This window comes from Dermochelys coriacea, chromosome 8, assembly GCF_009764565.3.
Source record: "Dermochelys coriacea isolate rDerCor1 chromosome 8, rDerCor1.pri.v4, whole genome shotgun sequence".
Taxonomy (NCBI): Eukaryota; Metazoa; Chordata; order Testudines; family Dermochelyidae; genus Dermochelys; species Dermochelys coriacea.
Genome location: NC_050075.1, coordinates 75595055 through 75610373, shown reverse-complemented (window position 1 = coordinate 75610373; position 15319 = coordinate 75595055). Strand labels below are relative to the sequence as shown.

Below are 15319 nucleotides of genomic sequence, written 5' to 3'. Positions count from 1 at the left end.
GAAGTGCTGGTTTATATCATAGTGAATTTTACTTGATGTCTTTATATATAGTTACTAATTGACTACAAACTTCTGTAGCTTTCCTTAACATAGGGGTCTGAAAAACAAAAGAATTTGCATTAAAACACTTGTAGCCTTTATTAAGAAAACTACCTGCCTCATAGTTCCAGTATTTATTCAAGTCCAATGCTTTGCACGTCTAACATTCCTGCATCGACAGGGTTTTTGATTCTTTACAAAACATTAATGAATTGCTCAAATATCCCATCCAGGTGGTGGACATTATCATCCTCTTTTTACCTATGTTAAATGCTTTCCCAAAGTGACTAAAAGAAAAGGAGTACTTGTGGCACCTTAGAGACTCTTTTTGCGAATACAGACTAACACGGCTGCTACTCTGAAACCTGCCAAAGTGACTAAGTTACTCACAGAAGTGTAAACAAATCCCAGATAATACTAAAACTAATAAAATCTTTGCTACCAAGCTACAAGACCCAAGTTTGTGCTAAATAAGCGTCTAGGCCCCTAATTTGTTCTGTTATAGTGGTGCCATCCCATTAAAAATCAATAGGATGCACAAGCGTAAGTGAGAATTCAGCCCCTCCTGTTTAAAAGAATGTTTTTGTTGATTAAAATCTAAACCTGCCAAGAATCAAAAACAGTCATGGTCAACAAATCATTCCAATAACAATTGTAGGACCGTTCGCACAATAGCAAAGAATGTAACAGAAGACAATATGCTGGAACTACAGTCAGTCATTTTCCCTGAGTTCGCAGCCCCCAGAGAGAATGTCAGAGGGCCAATTTAAGTGTCAGAGCACCGAATTCTGCCGTTAATTATTCCCATGCACTCCAACGAAGGGGAGTTATGCTTTGGGAAAAGCGAGCGTGACAGGGGTGTAACGGGGGAAGAGTCCGTGGCCCTGGGACTCAGCTCTGGCCGATGTTCTGACACCCCGCAGCTGAAGCGCAGAGACACCCAAACCCAGAGGAGACGGACACATGGGGGAGAGGGTGCCCGCCCTTGCGGTGGGCGCTCATCGGGACTACACGCCGCCTTACTTCCTCTTCCCTGACGAAGATGCCGAGCCTGGCATCCCGAGGGCGAGTCGGGGCAAGCGCCGGGCTCACCACGGACAAGCCCCCCTCGGGCACCCGCTCACCCACTGCGAACGTGGGTTGCCGCAAGGAAACACGCCCCGGTCAGGGCGGGGGCGCCCCCGAAGCCCTGCTCGTGGGCGTGATGTCAGCGGCTCACAGGCAGCCGCGGAGTCAGGAAAAGCGCCGGGGGCAGCCCCAACGCTGCCGAACAAGCATCCCCAGCAGCCTGCAAACTCTTCACTCCCCCCGCCCCGGCTGCTGCCGCTGGGGCAGCCCGGCCACCCGGGGCAGCGGCTTCCCCAGACCTACCTCTCAGCGGGTCCGTCAGCCCGGGACGCCCCCCGGGAGCCACTTCAGAGGAAACGGGCAACAACGTTCCCTGCGCTCCAGGGGTGCAGCCCGGCTACGCCATCCGCTGCCCCGGGCGGAACGGGCCGCGGCAAGAGCCGCTCCGAGGAGCCTGCGAACGCCCTGGTCGCCCCGAGCCGCAGGAGGAGGAGGAGGAGGAGAGAAGCGCCCACCCGCTCCGCCAGAAACCTGCGATTCACCCCATCGGGCTGCGACTCCTAGCAAGTTGCAGCCACACGCACCGGGGCGGGGCCTGATTCCCGGCCGCGTCAATCAGCGCCCAGCGGCCCTGCTATTGGGTGAGAGGCGGGGACTGCGCTGTGACGGGCGCGCGGAGCCTCGGCCCGCGGAGACTCCTCCTCCCTCCGGCCCGCTCGCTCTGCGCCGCCCCCCCCCTCCGCCAGTTGATAGATGCGCCTCGCGCGCTGCTTCGCCGTTTCCCCCGTGCCCCGGGGCGGGTTGTTTCCTCGCCGCAGCGGCGTGCGGGGCCGGGAGCCGTCCTCAGGCGGGGCCATGCACAGCGTGTTGGAGGAGGGACTGGTCCTCCAAGCAGCGAGGCACGCTGCCCGCCGATTGTCTTGTACGGTCTACTTTGGTTTAAACCCTAGACACGTTATGCAACATTCCAGCTCAGTTTTTCCAGGACAAGTTTGCGATATTTTAACTTTGTCTTTTCAAGATCTGGGCAAAAGATTGCCAGAACTAGCCCCTGGGGCCCCCCCAACCTTCCTAATTCTGCCTGTTCATAATGGACAAGTGTAGATGTAGGCACTCCTTTGCCATTAAACAAAAATCTAGTCATATTGCTGCAGCTGGCTCCAGATCCTGGCAGTGGATCTTCCTGGATCTAGACAGTTTTTGGTTGCAGTCTCCCAAATTCAACTGCCTAAATAGAGAATATTGCCACTCTTGCTGCATCTTATAAATCTGGACCCTACTGCGTTGCAGAGCAACAGTGTTACAAAAAAAAATTCAGATTCAGCATCTGTATCTGATGGATTTTGCCGAACAGTACCATCAAAAGACACATCAAGTGTTGCTTCTACTATTATACACAGACACACATGCAGGTACTGCTTCTGCTGTTACAGACACACATACACAAATTGGCTCCAACACATCCTAGTACTGAAAAAGCTCAGTTTACTTAATACTGTAAGTAAACATTTAACAGGACATTTAAATTTCATGTACATTACAACTCTGGTTATTACCATAACTGTGGTAATTCCTAGAAAAAGGAAAATAATTTGAAAAGGAGAAGATGGTTGGTTGCTATTGTGTTCAAGAAGTTAGATGTGCGAGTCTGTGCCAAGTTCCTTGTTTTATAGGTGGAAGTCTCCCTCCTGCTTATAATAACCTTCAAACGGACTCATATTAATAGAATGAATCAGGTCTTTAAATTATGCAGAACAGTAGAAGAGAATGCTAGTGAGAAGTGGAATGAGCTAACTGTAACTGCATTGGACTGGAAGGCACAACTCTTGGCTCTGTCAAGAACTCACTGCGTGACCTTCAGTAAGTGAGATAACCTCTCTAGGCCTAATTCATGCCTGTTGTAACTCAGCAGAAGTTAAGGGCAGAGTTGGTTGGGAACAAGTATTTCCATTCTGTGGAGAATTCTGACACTTTGGGGAAGAATTGTTCCCAGTTGGAATGAAAAGCCAAAATTTTGAAACGTCCTGCAAAACAAAACCAAAAAAAAAAAAAAAGGAATTTGATTTGCGACCATCTAAATGTTTTGTTTAGGTAATATCAAAATTGTTTTATTTTTAAAAATCAAAATGTTTCATTTTGTTAAGGTAAAAATTTATTTCAATAAAACTGAAATGTTTTGTCTTGATTATGGTTTCAATTAAATTCACAAACTTTTACTACATTAAAATATTATTATACATATTAACTGTGTATACATATATTTTAATATATAAAAATCTAAATATGAAAACAGTAGTTGAAACAAAACATTATTGAAAACCTTATTGAAACTAAATATTTGGATATTATCAAAACAAAGAAGTTTAAATTATTTGTTTTGATATTTTCCTGTCATTTTTTAAAATTAATATGTTCCTGCAAAACATTTTGATTGTTGACAACTGCATTTTTTTTCATGAAAAACTGTTCTGTCAAAAAAATTTCAACTACCTTTAGGTAAGGGTTCATAATAGATGAATCCTTTCTGCCTCATTTTACCAGACTGTAAAATGGGTTTGCTAATACTAATCTCTCTGACAATTAATTTTGTCACAATATTATGAGAATGAATTATTGAGGCAGATCTTTGGGTCTGTAAAACCTGCTTTATGTTGCTCTAATGTCCATTCCCCAACTTCCCCTTTAAAAATAAATAACCACCATACTTAGCACATATAGCATTCCACAAATTTTAACAAATTAAAGGCCTGCTCCTCCTCTGCCTGAAATCATTGACAAAACTCCCATTAACATCAGGGAGAACAAAACTGAGCCAGACTCCTGACAACCCCAGTAAGTATATATCATCATCTTCAATGTACCTATGGCGAAACTAAGCTACAGAGAGGTGACTAACATTTTAGGATGCTTTTAGCAAGGTTTATCCATTGAATCTATTTCCCTATTGTAATTGTTGTAACTGTTTGTGCAGCACACTAAGCACCTTGACTTCAATGGAGATAAGTAGTCTGACGCTGTATTGCAAATCCTATGTTCCTGTGACTCCTTCAGAGAACTGTAATAATTGGATACAATTTATCAGCCTATACATTTCAATCTGCAATTAAAATACTTTGCTACTACCACTAGCTCTACCGTTTTGTCTTTTAGACCTTCCTTGTCTCCTCCCCTGATTTTACTATGCCTCTTAAAAATACTAACTCACTGCTTCCTGCAGCACAAACCATTCCGGGGCCTGCTTGTGAGATACCAGACACTCACTTTCACTGCTGAGCACCTCCTGGAAGTAGGCCCAAAATCTTTATTCTCTGAAATTACTCTGTATTTTGGTGGTACTTTACCAAGTGAATCTACAGCTGCCGTCATGAATACTCACTTTAGATTAAACAATTCAGTAAGTAATCTTATAAAACCTGCAGAAACAGGCAAAGCAAAAGTTGGGGCCATTCCTTGGCAGCCTCAACCCACCTAGACTCTTTTTGTGATTAATTTTGTAAGTGTTTGGAAAGTTTTACATGTTAGAACATGACATGCCCCTATCTTATCAGTTTCAGGCTACATCCAGGTTGCAGACTCTTTGTGTGCAACAGAGAGGTATGGGTGGGGAAAGTCCCTGAATAAAGAGGAAAAGTAATATACTGCAACTCTGAAATGCAAACTTTGCTATTTTAGAAGTTTATTCTGTGTCTACTTTATATCCACATATTCAAATTGAATAATATTGGTTAGATATGAAATCAAGCTAGAGAAAAAGGAATGTGTTTTGTTTTATTTTAAATCTTAACGTAGGCCCCAAGTCTGCAAAGATTTATACATGTGTTTAAAACTACCAATGTGAGGGTTCCATTGAAATCAATGGACTAGGGAGGTATGTGAAATGTCTTTAAATCATTGCAGGATCAGGGGCAGAATATGCTCTTGTTCCCTTTGAAGTTAATGATAATATTCCCATTGATTTCAACTGAGACAGAATTAGACCCTTCGAGCCCAATTCTATAAGGTATAGAGCAGCTCTTAGAAGGTGCTTGTCATTGGGGCTGACCAGCCCTAGATCAAATGGCACCCCAGGCGAAGAGCATATTCTGCGTGCCCCCCCGCCCTTCATTGGTTAAACTTTTGAATGCTTTATTTTTATTGCATTTATAGCCCATTTCATGACTTGAATGCACAATTTCACCCTGCCATCTAAGGAGATAAATTTGCATGCAAGGATCTGTAAATCTGTATTTATTCATGCCATATGTCAGCAAATAAAAAAAATTGTTTCCTATAAGCTTATAAAAACTTTTTAATTTTAAAAATAACTGAAATATACTAACATCAAGAAATTGAACTGTGTACAACACTGGATGGACCAGTATTAAATAGTGTTACCGTAGGTGACCGCCTTAGAATGTTAACCCTAATCCTTTCATTCAAAAGGTTGCTTTTCTCGCCTCTGCCCTCATGAACTGAAGCATAGCAACATCAGAGAGATCCAAAGACTGGCCAAGGCATTATACTATATATATATATATGAAATATACTAACATCAAGAAATTGAACTGTGTACAACACTGGATGGACCAGTATTAAATAGTGTTACCGTAGGTGACCGCCTTAGAATGTTAACCCTAATCCTTTCATTCAAAAGGTTGCTTTTCTCGCCTCTGCCCTCATGAACTGAAGCATAGCAACATCAGAGAGATCCAAAGACTGGCCAAGGCATTTTCAAATGATAAAACAGCAAAAATCTATGTTCCGCAATCTTAGAAAGTCATCAAACATTACATGTTAAATGTGGCAAAGAAATAAGAATATTTAATGTATATTGTTGCATATAGATATCTCTGGTGTCTCATTAAATAGGTCCTTTATTAGTCGCTAGTTATACTCTTCAAGTCTTAAAACACAAGTAAACTTTCACAATTACACAATAAAACAAGGTTCACAATATCGCAGCTGGGCTCTCACTTCACTTCATTCTTATATCTCACTGACTGGTGACACTCTGCCCCTTATATATCTGCAAGGGCATGGCTGACAACATTCTAAGAGGTTCAAAGGAAATGTAGTTCTCAGAAAGTCTGAAAGGTTCCATGAGATTCTACAAAGGTCCAGAACATTCTAGGAGGTTAGTGAAAAATGAATCCACAGATGGAATACCTGAAACATTTTACTTCAAACAAACATTCTATTTTCCCTTTTGTCACTAACAACAAAAAGAGCACCCTGAGCACAGTGCCCTTGCAAGCCTGGCACCCCAGGTGATATCTGGATCGCCTGCCCCTAAATCCGGCCCTGGAGGCTGGCCCTGTAAGGGGAGTCATGGACAGGCTTACTTGTAACAGGCCCCTATAAAGGGAGAACTAGCCAACTCAGACCCACTTGGAAACAGTCAAATACTGAGGTGGCTGGTTAGTAGCTAATTAGCTAAGGACTCAGAGCCTGCTAAAGGGTTACCAGGGCTCAGATGAGGTCATTTCTAGAGCTTCCGGGAGCCCTGAGCAGGAGAGCTCACCAGAGCAAGGGACCTGGAAGGTGTGCTGAGGGACAAGGAATTCCCAAACTGTGGCAGGAAGTCCAGCGTGTCAGGAACTACTTGCTGCCCCAGAGTCCAATGAATGAAGATTCTGAAAAACGTTATAGTGAAATGCCGCTAAAGTGAACAGCTTGTCTGATGGCTAATTTTATTTTTTTAGTTTCATGTCAGAGTAAATAGGAAATACCTAATTTCCTACTAAAACCAAAGAAAATTCCTGTAATCTTAGATGTCATGTTAAATCTTGGCAGATGTTGAGCACATATAAACATATGTAATTTACATTTTGTTTATTATTTTTAAACTATTAGTTACTCCAGTGATATGCACTTTTTGTCCAGGACATGACTGAGTTATTTCACTTTATAGCCACTGGGCCCAATCCTATAAGATGCTACATGCCCTCAACTTTCATTAACGTCTATGAAAGTTGTGGCAGTTCATCTTTGCAAGCAGGACTCCACACATTGCAGAATTAGGTCCTAAATAACTGTTAGTCCTCATCTTAAATTACTCTATGCTACCTGCTTGATAGTTTCAATTCCATGTTCTTTTTCTAGGAGAAGGAACTAGTCCCGATATAAATTTCTAAATTTTTCAGGCCCAATCCTGTAACTTGCACAAATAGTCCCATTAAAATCAATGGGAGTAACTCACAGGAATAAGGACCACTCATGAAAGTAAGGGTTTATAAGACTGGGCCCTTATCATTTACCAGCTTCAGATCATGGCCACAGTCCTCTAATCAGAATTGGCTTTCTCAAGGCCCTGCTATGATATGATCCTTTGAAATACTTTTATACTATAATCAAATTGAAAAGTCACCTGTCACTGTTCTATTTTCAATGCTGAACATATTCAGATCTTGAAGTCTTTTCTCATGTTATGGACCTTCTAATCTCCAGAGAAACCTTCTAGCCTTTCTCTTCACTCTTTTATGAATGTGAACATTAGTTTTAAAATTTGATACCAAGTACTATGGGCACAATACTTCAAGTGTGATCTTCCATAGGTTTTGTATAGTAGAACCATCTGCTATTTTAAAAGGATTTAGGATGTGAACGCTTTGGGGAAGAGAACTTGCACCTGATTCTAATCTCACACTAGTTTTGCACCAGTTTAAAACCATCAATTTAAACTGAGTTACTGCAGATTTACACCATTGTGGAAGCAGATATCAAGTCCTTTGATTTCAGGCGTATTGGTAAAATGCCACATATGCTGTTGGCCCTGTATAAGATCTCTGCCCCACAAGGTGCTGAGTGTGCTAGCACCAGTCCAGCAAATCACTTAAGCACATGAGCAATGCCTCCAAGGTCAATGGGAAGTCAGTAACGTCACATTTAAAACTGAGCACACGCTTTAGTGATTTACTAGATCAGGGCCAGAGTGCTAAGCTCCTTGAAGGATCAAGCTCTATATAACCCAGGTCAGGTGGATCAAAATTGATGTTTTGGGGTTTTTTAAATAAAAAATATCTGATTTTTTAATTTAAATTAAATATGGGGGTTTTTTAAATAAAACCTATTAAAATTAAATTGGAATTGACAAGCTATGTTAAGGTCTAACCTTATTATAATATACAAAAATAATTTAAATTAAATACACAAATAGTATTAAGCAGTACGTATTTGCTGTCAAATTTTAAAGAAAGTCAGACTACTGAATTGGTAGAGTCACTGGCTAAGCACACGTGTAACTAGAATTTACTGAAGCACTAAACCAGCTTTCAACAGTAGTAGCCTCTTCGGCAGGTGCATAAAAAATATTTTCTTCGTTTCAGTTTATTCAACTAGTTCACTTTAATGACAAGTTCATTCAAAGTAAAAAAACCAATTGAGAGTTGGAAAAGCAGGAAAGTTTGTTTTCTCATCCATTCTATGAATAAAAACTAGGTGTGAGAGAACGAGATTGACTAGTTCTAACATCTTGAAGGACGTAGTAATCAGAAATCAGTTCAATTCAGTAACTGCGGACAACACTTCCTTTATTTAATAAGTGTTAGTTTTAAATGCAAAACATGTTTGGATATTAACTTTTTTTCCTCTGTATCCAGCACATAAGATAGTGTCATTTAATTTAAAAAATGTTGGTTTTGTGCATTTTTAATTGAATTTGAATTTCCATCCTAATAGAACTTGACACAAAACTAAAAAAAATTAATCATTTAGCAAATGCATCATTCACCATTTTCCAACATAATAAAAAATGAAAAAATTAAGAAACTGAATAAATGTAAGTTAATTAGATACCCCTTTAAATAAATGTGTATAAATGCAGGATATCTTCCTAGTTAGCAAAAATCAGCATCACATTTAATCTAAAGGCTATATTTAGTTGAAAATCAACATGTTTTAATGGTTACCAACCAATAAGAATGAACCTTTCTTTAGGAAAATAGCTATAAAGTACAAATGCAAATCACACTTAAAATCACTGATTTAAAACACAGTTTCCTGCTTTCGGATTTAAATCATAATTAAAATTGGTGATTTAAAACAATTAATATAATATATTGAGTTTGACATACAATTTATATAGGAATTAAGTAGTCCTCAGAAACTGTACCCTATAAAAATAATTATCGGCTAGCTAGATTCTGCAGCTTCCGTGAATGCAGACCTTTCACTGACTTCAGCGTTCTATTAGAATCACAGAATCCTAAAAAAGGAAGGGCTGGCAGGGACCTCAACAAATCACCATGTCCAGCCCCCTGTGATGAGGCAGGACCAAGTAAATGTAGACCATTCCTGATGGGTACAACCAGTTCTTAAAAACCTTCAGCGATGATGATTGCACAGCTTCCTTTGGAAGCCTATTCAAGAGCTTCACAGAATGGCTCTAGAATTGGACCCTAGGAAATAGAAGGACCTCATATATACTGTAACTTGTGCTGCCATCAAATTCACCTTTTGCTAATGAACATATGCTCATGCTAATCTACTGTCAAAGGTAATAGTAAAAAGGCATACTTTAAAAACGAAAGAATTACTATAAAAAATATATGGGCAGCCAGTTTAATGATTTCTTGCATTTATATTGCACCCTTCATATAAATGTCAAAAATTAATTCACGCTTTGGAACAAATCAAATAAAAAATAGCTCAACAAAAATGTCTTAAATCTGGATTTACATTCTCACGGTGACTTGGACATCCTAATCCTGAAAGGCACAGAATTCCATAAATGAGCAGCATAGTATGAAAAAGACTATTCCCCATACATAGAATGGCTAGCAAGTTCTCAGACCTAGAACAAAAAGACCGACACAGAGGTATGGGGTGAGAAAGTCATGGAAGTCAGAGAGGCCAAGACTATGCAGCGACTTGTACTGTATGTGAATTTAAAAGCACTGTTTAAATCAGTGGAAGATATAAGTGGTCAGTGACCCTGGAACTGGATATAGCAACAAAGTCCCAGACCTTCTAAAGAAGTTTTAGAGTAACTAGAGAAAGCCCAACAAAGAGGGGAAATAACCCAGTCACGAAATTCCAAAACAATGAACACAAGATGCAGGGAAAATGGATGCTAAAGGGAAAATAATTAATTTATTTCACATATTCTGCTTAAGACTCTTACTTGAATAGAGATGAAAGGTCTGGGATCTTTATATGATTTTTAACCAATAAAACGTAAGCTATATCAAAAAAGATGTGTACCCAATAACTCATTAATACAAAATAGTAAGAAAAATCTGCATTCTGTCCTAAAGTTATGATCCTGCAATCCTTGCACACCTCAAATTTCCAATAAAGCAATGGAATGCAAGATTTGAAACCTTAGTGGTATAGGGCCCAATCCTGTGCAGAATCCTCAACTCGCCATGAAGTTTGAACACAATAGTATATGCTATTTAAATTATCTGATGTTGAAGACTTCAGGTAAAGAAAAACAAAACAAATAACTCAGTGACTAAAACACCCCTTTTGTGTCATCCCAATTTAAACCCGGTACCTTCTGCATCATAAATCTTCCTAAATCTGCCATGCCCCTTCCTCTCCTTAAAATATACTTCTTATAAGATGTTTATGAACTGCCATTCTAATAAGTTCATACAAAATAGATCAGAAGAGGTAGGAAAGGAAGAGAGGAAATGTGCAGGAGAGGAAAATAACACCCACAAAAAAAACCAACAACAATAAAAGATCAAGAGGGAGAAAAGTGTCACTGCTCAAATCACTTTTATTTGGTTGATTCCATTCCCATCCTATAAATTGTCAGTTTAAAACCTAATCCAAAACCTTTTGAAGTCAATAAATTGTAATTTCTTCAGAACAGGGACCTTGTCTTCATACTTGCCCATAAAGTGCATAAAATATAAATAAATAAATAAATAAATAAATATCCATAATATATTATATACTGGACCTTTCCAATTCAAGCCTATATAGTAAATAATGTAGAATTCAATCCTGCAAAAACATACACGAATACATGAGTTCAATGGGACTACTCATATGAGTAAAGTTATGCATATTCATGTTTGCAAAAGTTACTAAATATTGTCTTAAACCTTAAAGATGTGTGCGTCTTTGAAAATTGAAGCCCATATTATGAATTGAATTCTTTGCATGAGTTGTAAATATCTAAGGCTAAAATATTTTCATATATATAATTGTCTTTTAATATTATTATGGCATTATTTCTTACTTATTTTCATATTGCACCGAAGGTGTGACAGCTTCTTTGCTGACAAGTATGAAGACAAGTTCCCTAGAGAGAGTTTCCAATATAATAGACAAAAGAAGAGGAAGGGGATACAACAAAAGTGAAAGTGACTAAAATTGAGCACGTTCGATTAGTTCCATGGTTTGAGGTTTTTCTTTTTTGCTTTTGATCTCCTACCCTCCTTCCCCCATCCCTGAAATTTATCGTTTCTCCTTATTCTGGTCTGTTTTGTATGTTAGGGCATGAGTTTATAGGGATCTTATCAGGAATAAGATTAAGGAGGGACAAGAGCATGGCAGTCTGGGTCAGGGATGCAGGTGTAGAGAGCCTCATGGAAGTAGGCACAGAGATGAAAGTTGAGTCATGTAGTTACATTTTTTTAAGTGATTATTTTCCCCAGTCATCTCATGTATACCAAAAGTTAGACTCCTACATCCCTATTTAGGCCGCAAAATAAGTATGGCCTGATATTCAGAATACACCAACAAATCTCACTTAAATCAGTAGGAGCTGCAAGTGCTCAACATCTTTTAAATTAAAGCCACTTTTTTAAATTTCCGAAATATGGATTTGGGAGCAGCCAGTTTTGAAAGTTTTGGCCTATGTTTTTAGGAGTAGGTAAGACTCATATAATAGATATCTATTTAGTATACATTATTTACAAAACTGCTTCTTCCTGAGAACTATCACTCCATATAATTTATTAACAGTGTTAATTTAATTACTAATCAGTGGCAAACTGTGTGGTTTTGGGACTCTCTCTTTGAGTAATACATTACATAGCCTGTAATTTTTTTTGTGAGTTTTCAAAGTCTGACCAAGGAACAACAATGTGTAATGCTAGCCTATTTTAGAACTAGCTTTCTTTCTCTTTTTTCTTTCTTTTTTTTTGGATCAGAGGAAACTAAGATTTTTGAATACCCTAACTACTGAGACTAATATGAAAGATTCTCATGAATCCCATGAGTGACTCTCAGTTGGAATTAACTTTGTTGGAATTCTGCGTGTCATTTAAGAGCTCTCCCTCACATATACACTTTACATTCTTTGCTATTTAAGATTATGTATGGGATGGGAATTTCTTTTGAACTTATTAGTACTCCGTTTTTTCCCAAATGATTTATAATATAATTTGTTTCTTAAGTTATATATATGTAAAGTTCTGCTGCTTATTAATGCCTTATGTTGATACTGGTTTGTTTTTCCTGTGACTCTGTCTTAGACTACCAGCCTTGGAGTCAACCTGGGTGGAGATAAACTGACAGGAGGATGCCAGAGAATGCATCATATCCGCCCTTACTGTCCTTGGCTAAGGAATGGCAGTAGGAATGGCAGGCAAGTATGTATAATGTATCAAGGGTTCATACTGTAAGTGGCACATGATCTGGACAAACTGGAGAAACAGTCTGAAGTAAATAGGATGAAATTCTATCAGGACAAATGCAAAGTACTCCACTTAGGAAGAAACAATCAGTTGCACATGTACAAAATAAGAAATTACTGCCTAAGAAGAAGTACTGCAGAAAGGGATGTGGCGGTCATAGTGGATCACAAGCTAAATATGAGTGAACAGTGTAGAACTGTTGCAAAAAAAACAAACATCATTGTGGGATGTATTAGCAGGAGTGTTGTAAGCAAGACACGAGAAGTAATTCTTCCCCTCTACTCGGCACTGAGTAGGCATCAGATGGAGAATTGTGTCCAGTTCTGGGTGCCCATTTCAGGAAAGATATGGACCAATTGGACAAAGTCCAGAGAAGAGCAACGAATTTATTAAAGGTCCTGTAAACATGACCTGTGAGGGAAGATTGAAAAGATTGGGTTTGTTTAGTGTGGAGAAGAGAAGACTGAGAGAGGACTGTGACACCCTGACACTTCAATATTTACCACTGTTGTGTAACTAGGATATATTTTGTACAAAGTATGTCTTGTGAGGTATCATTCTAAAAGCCTTGATCTGCTAGACATTAACATCTTGTTGGATTGTGTGTTATAGTTATATATGAAGTTAGGAAGTTTGGGTATGTATGTATTACTGAAACATGTTGTGAGGTTGAAAGTACCCACAAACAGCCTTTCGGATACAACAGTAAAAAGGCTAAACAATGTTAATGGCTTATTGAGGAAATGCACACAAGCACAAGGATTACCCCAGGAACTGTGTGCAATAGAAACCTCTCAGAGATAGCACTACACATTGGGGACTGTTTGACCCAGGTCACAGCAAAAAAGCTTTCCAGCAAGTGGGAAGAAGATATAAAAGGGGGACAATGACATCATGGGGGACCTCTCTCTCCCTGCAACAACACACCTGGAAAGATCTGAGGGGCAAGGACTGAACTGTGGGAAGTGATGGTCCCAGGGTAGAAGGATATTTAGCCTGTGTATTGAAACCTGGGAAAGCCAAGGCAACCTGTGCCTTAAGAGTCTGCCAACCTGTTTATCATTCAGGGTAAGAATTTGCTAATTTATATCCTACCTATCTAGTGTGTTAAGATCAGTTTGCAGTTTTTGTTTATTTACTAAGGTAATCTGTTTGATCTGTTGGCTATCCCTTATAATCACTTAAAATCTACTTCTTGTACTTAATAAACTTGTTTTTGTTTTAAACCCAGTTCGTGTAATTCATAATGGGGCGGGGGGAAAAAAAGCTGTGCATATCTCTCTCCACATTGAGGGAGAGGGAAAATTGCAATTAGCTTACGCTGTACAGTTCTCTGCCCTGCCTGCTGGACCCTCCTCCCCTGTGTGTCATGTAGCAGGGAGGAGTGGTTGCTTTTCCCCTTCCCCACCCTCCCACCGCCTACAGCCTACCAGGGAGGAGTGGTTGACCCCTCCCCCTCCAACTCTCTGCCCCTCCCGTTGGACCCTCCTCCCCTGCATGTTGCCTAGCAGGGAGGAGCGGCTGCCCATCATCCCTCCCCCATATTAAGGCCTCCTCCTGCCTCTTGTTACCAAGGATGAGATCCCTGTTCCTGCTCCTGGCCCTACCCTTACTCCTACCCCTGCCCCTTCTCCTGCCCTTGCTGATCCTGTGGTTCCCCCTTTCCCACCGCCCCTGCATCCAACCTCTAGGCCATCAATGGTCCAGACTCCACCGCTGCCATGGCCCCCCCTTCCATGAGCAAAAAGGGCAGGGGAAGAAGAAGGGCAAAGGCCCTGCCTGGAAAACGAAACCTCCCATGGGTGGGGCTGCCCTTCCCGCCATGGCCCTACCACCTGCCACGGCCCCTCTTTCCCCTGCTGTTCCCTCTACCAGCTCTGGGGGCGCTCCTATCCCAGGCCTCCAGAGTGTATGCCCAGGTGGCCGCCACCCCCCCGACGTGCAATCACGCCGCCCGTCCCACCTACTGCCTCCGGTATCATCCCTGGCGGCCAAACAAATCTCCAGGCATGGACGGGCTGACCGTGGAGTTCTACCGCGTGTTCTGGGACATCCTCAGCCCAGACCTTGTCATCGTCTGGGCCAAATGCTTGCAAAGTGGGGTCCTCCCTCTCTCGTGCTGGCAAGCCATGCTCACTTATTGCTGAAGAAGGGGGACCTCCGCAACCTATGGAACTGGCATCCCGTCTCGCTCCTCAGCACGGACTATAAGGTCGTTGCAAAGGCCATCTTGCTGCGGCTGGGGTCCATGCTGGCGGACGTGAACCAGACCAGACCTAAACCATCCTGGGACGGACCATATTTGATAACTTGTATTTAGTCTGGGACCTCTTGGAGCTGGGGCGTAGGGATGGTCTGTTGTTTGTCCTCCTGTCCCGGGACCAGAAAAAGGCATTCGACAAGATGGACCACGGGTATCTCCTGGGCACTCTGCGGGCATTCGGCTTTGGGCCCCAGTTCATGAGCTTTCTCCAGGTGCTGTACGCCGACGTGGAGTGTCTGGTCAGGCTCAACTAGACCCTGACCAAGCCGGACAGCTTTGGACTGGGAGTATGGCAGGGGTGCCCCCTCTCGGGCCAGCTGTATGCTCTGGCAATCGAGCCCTTCCTCCATCTCCTCTGCCAGAGATTGACAGGGTT

At 41.1% G+C, this 15319-nt stretch overlaps 1 protein-coding gene across 20 annotated transcripts in view; it reads right to left on the bottom strand.

The window, feature by feature from the left end:
• TGFBR3 (transforming growth factor beta receptor 3) overlaps positions 1-1709 on the bottom strand; it is a 182572-nt gene extending 180863 nt beyond the window's left edge. For 8 of the 20 annotated variants that reach the window (XM_043520070.1, XM_043520064.1, XM_043520071.1 and 5 more), the window contains exon 1: positions 1411-1685. The gene's annotated coding sequence lies outside the window, so the exon portion shown is untranslated. Of the gene's footprint in view, positions 1-1410 lie in introns of all 20 variants that reach the window. The other 12 variants (XM_043520066.1, XM_043520065.1, XM_043520073.1 and 9 more) reach the window with 5 other exon arrangements.
• Between the last annotated feature and the right edge of the window lie 13610 nt (positions 1710-15319).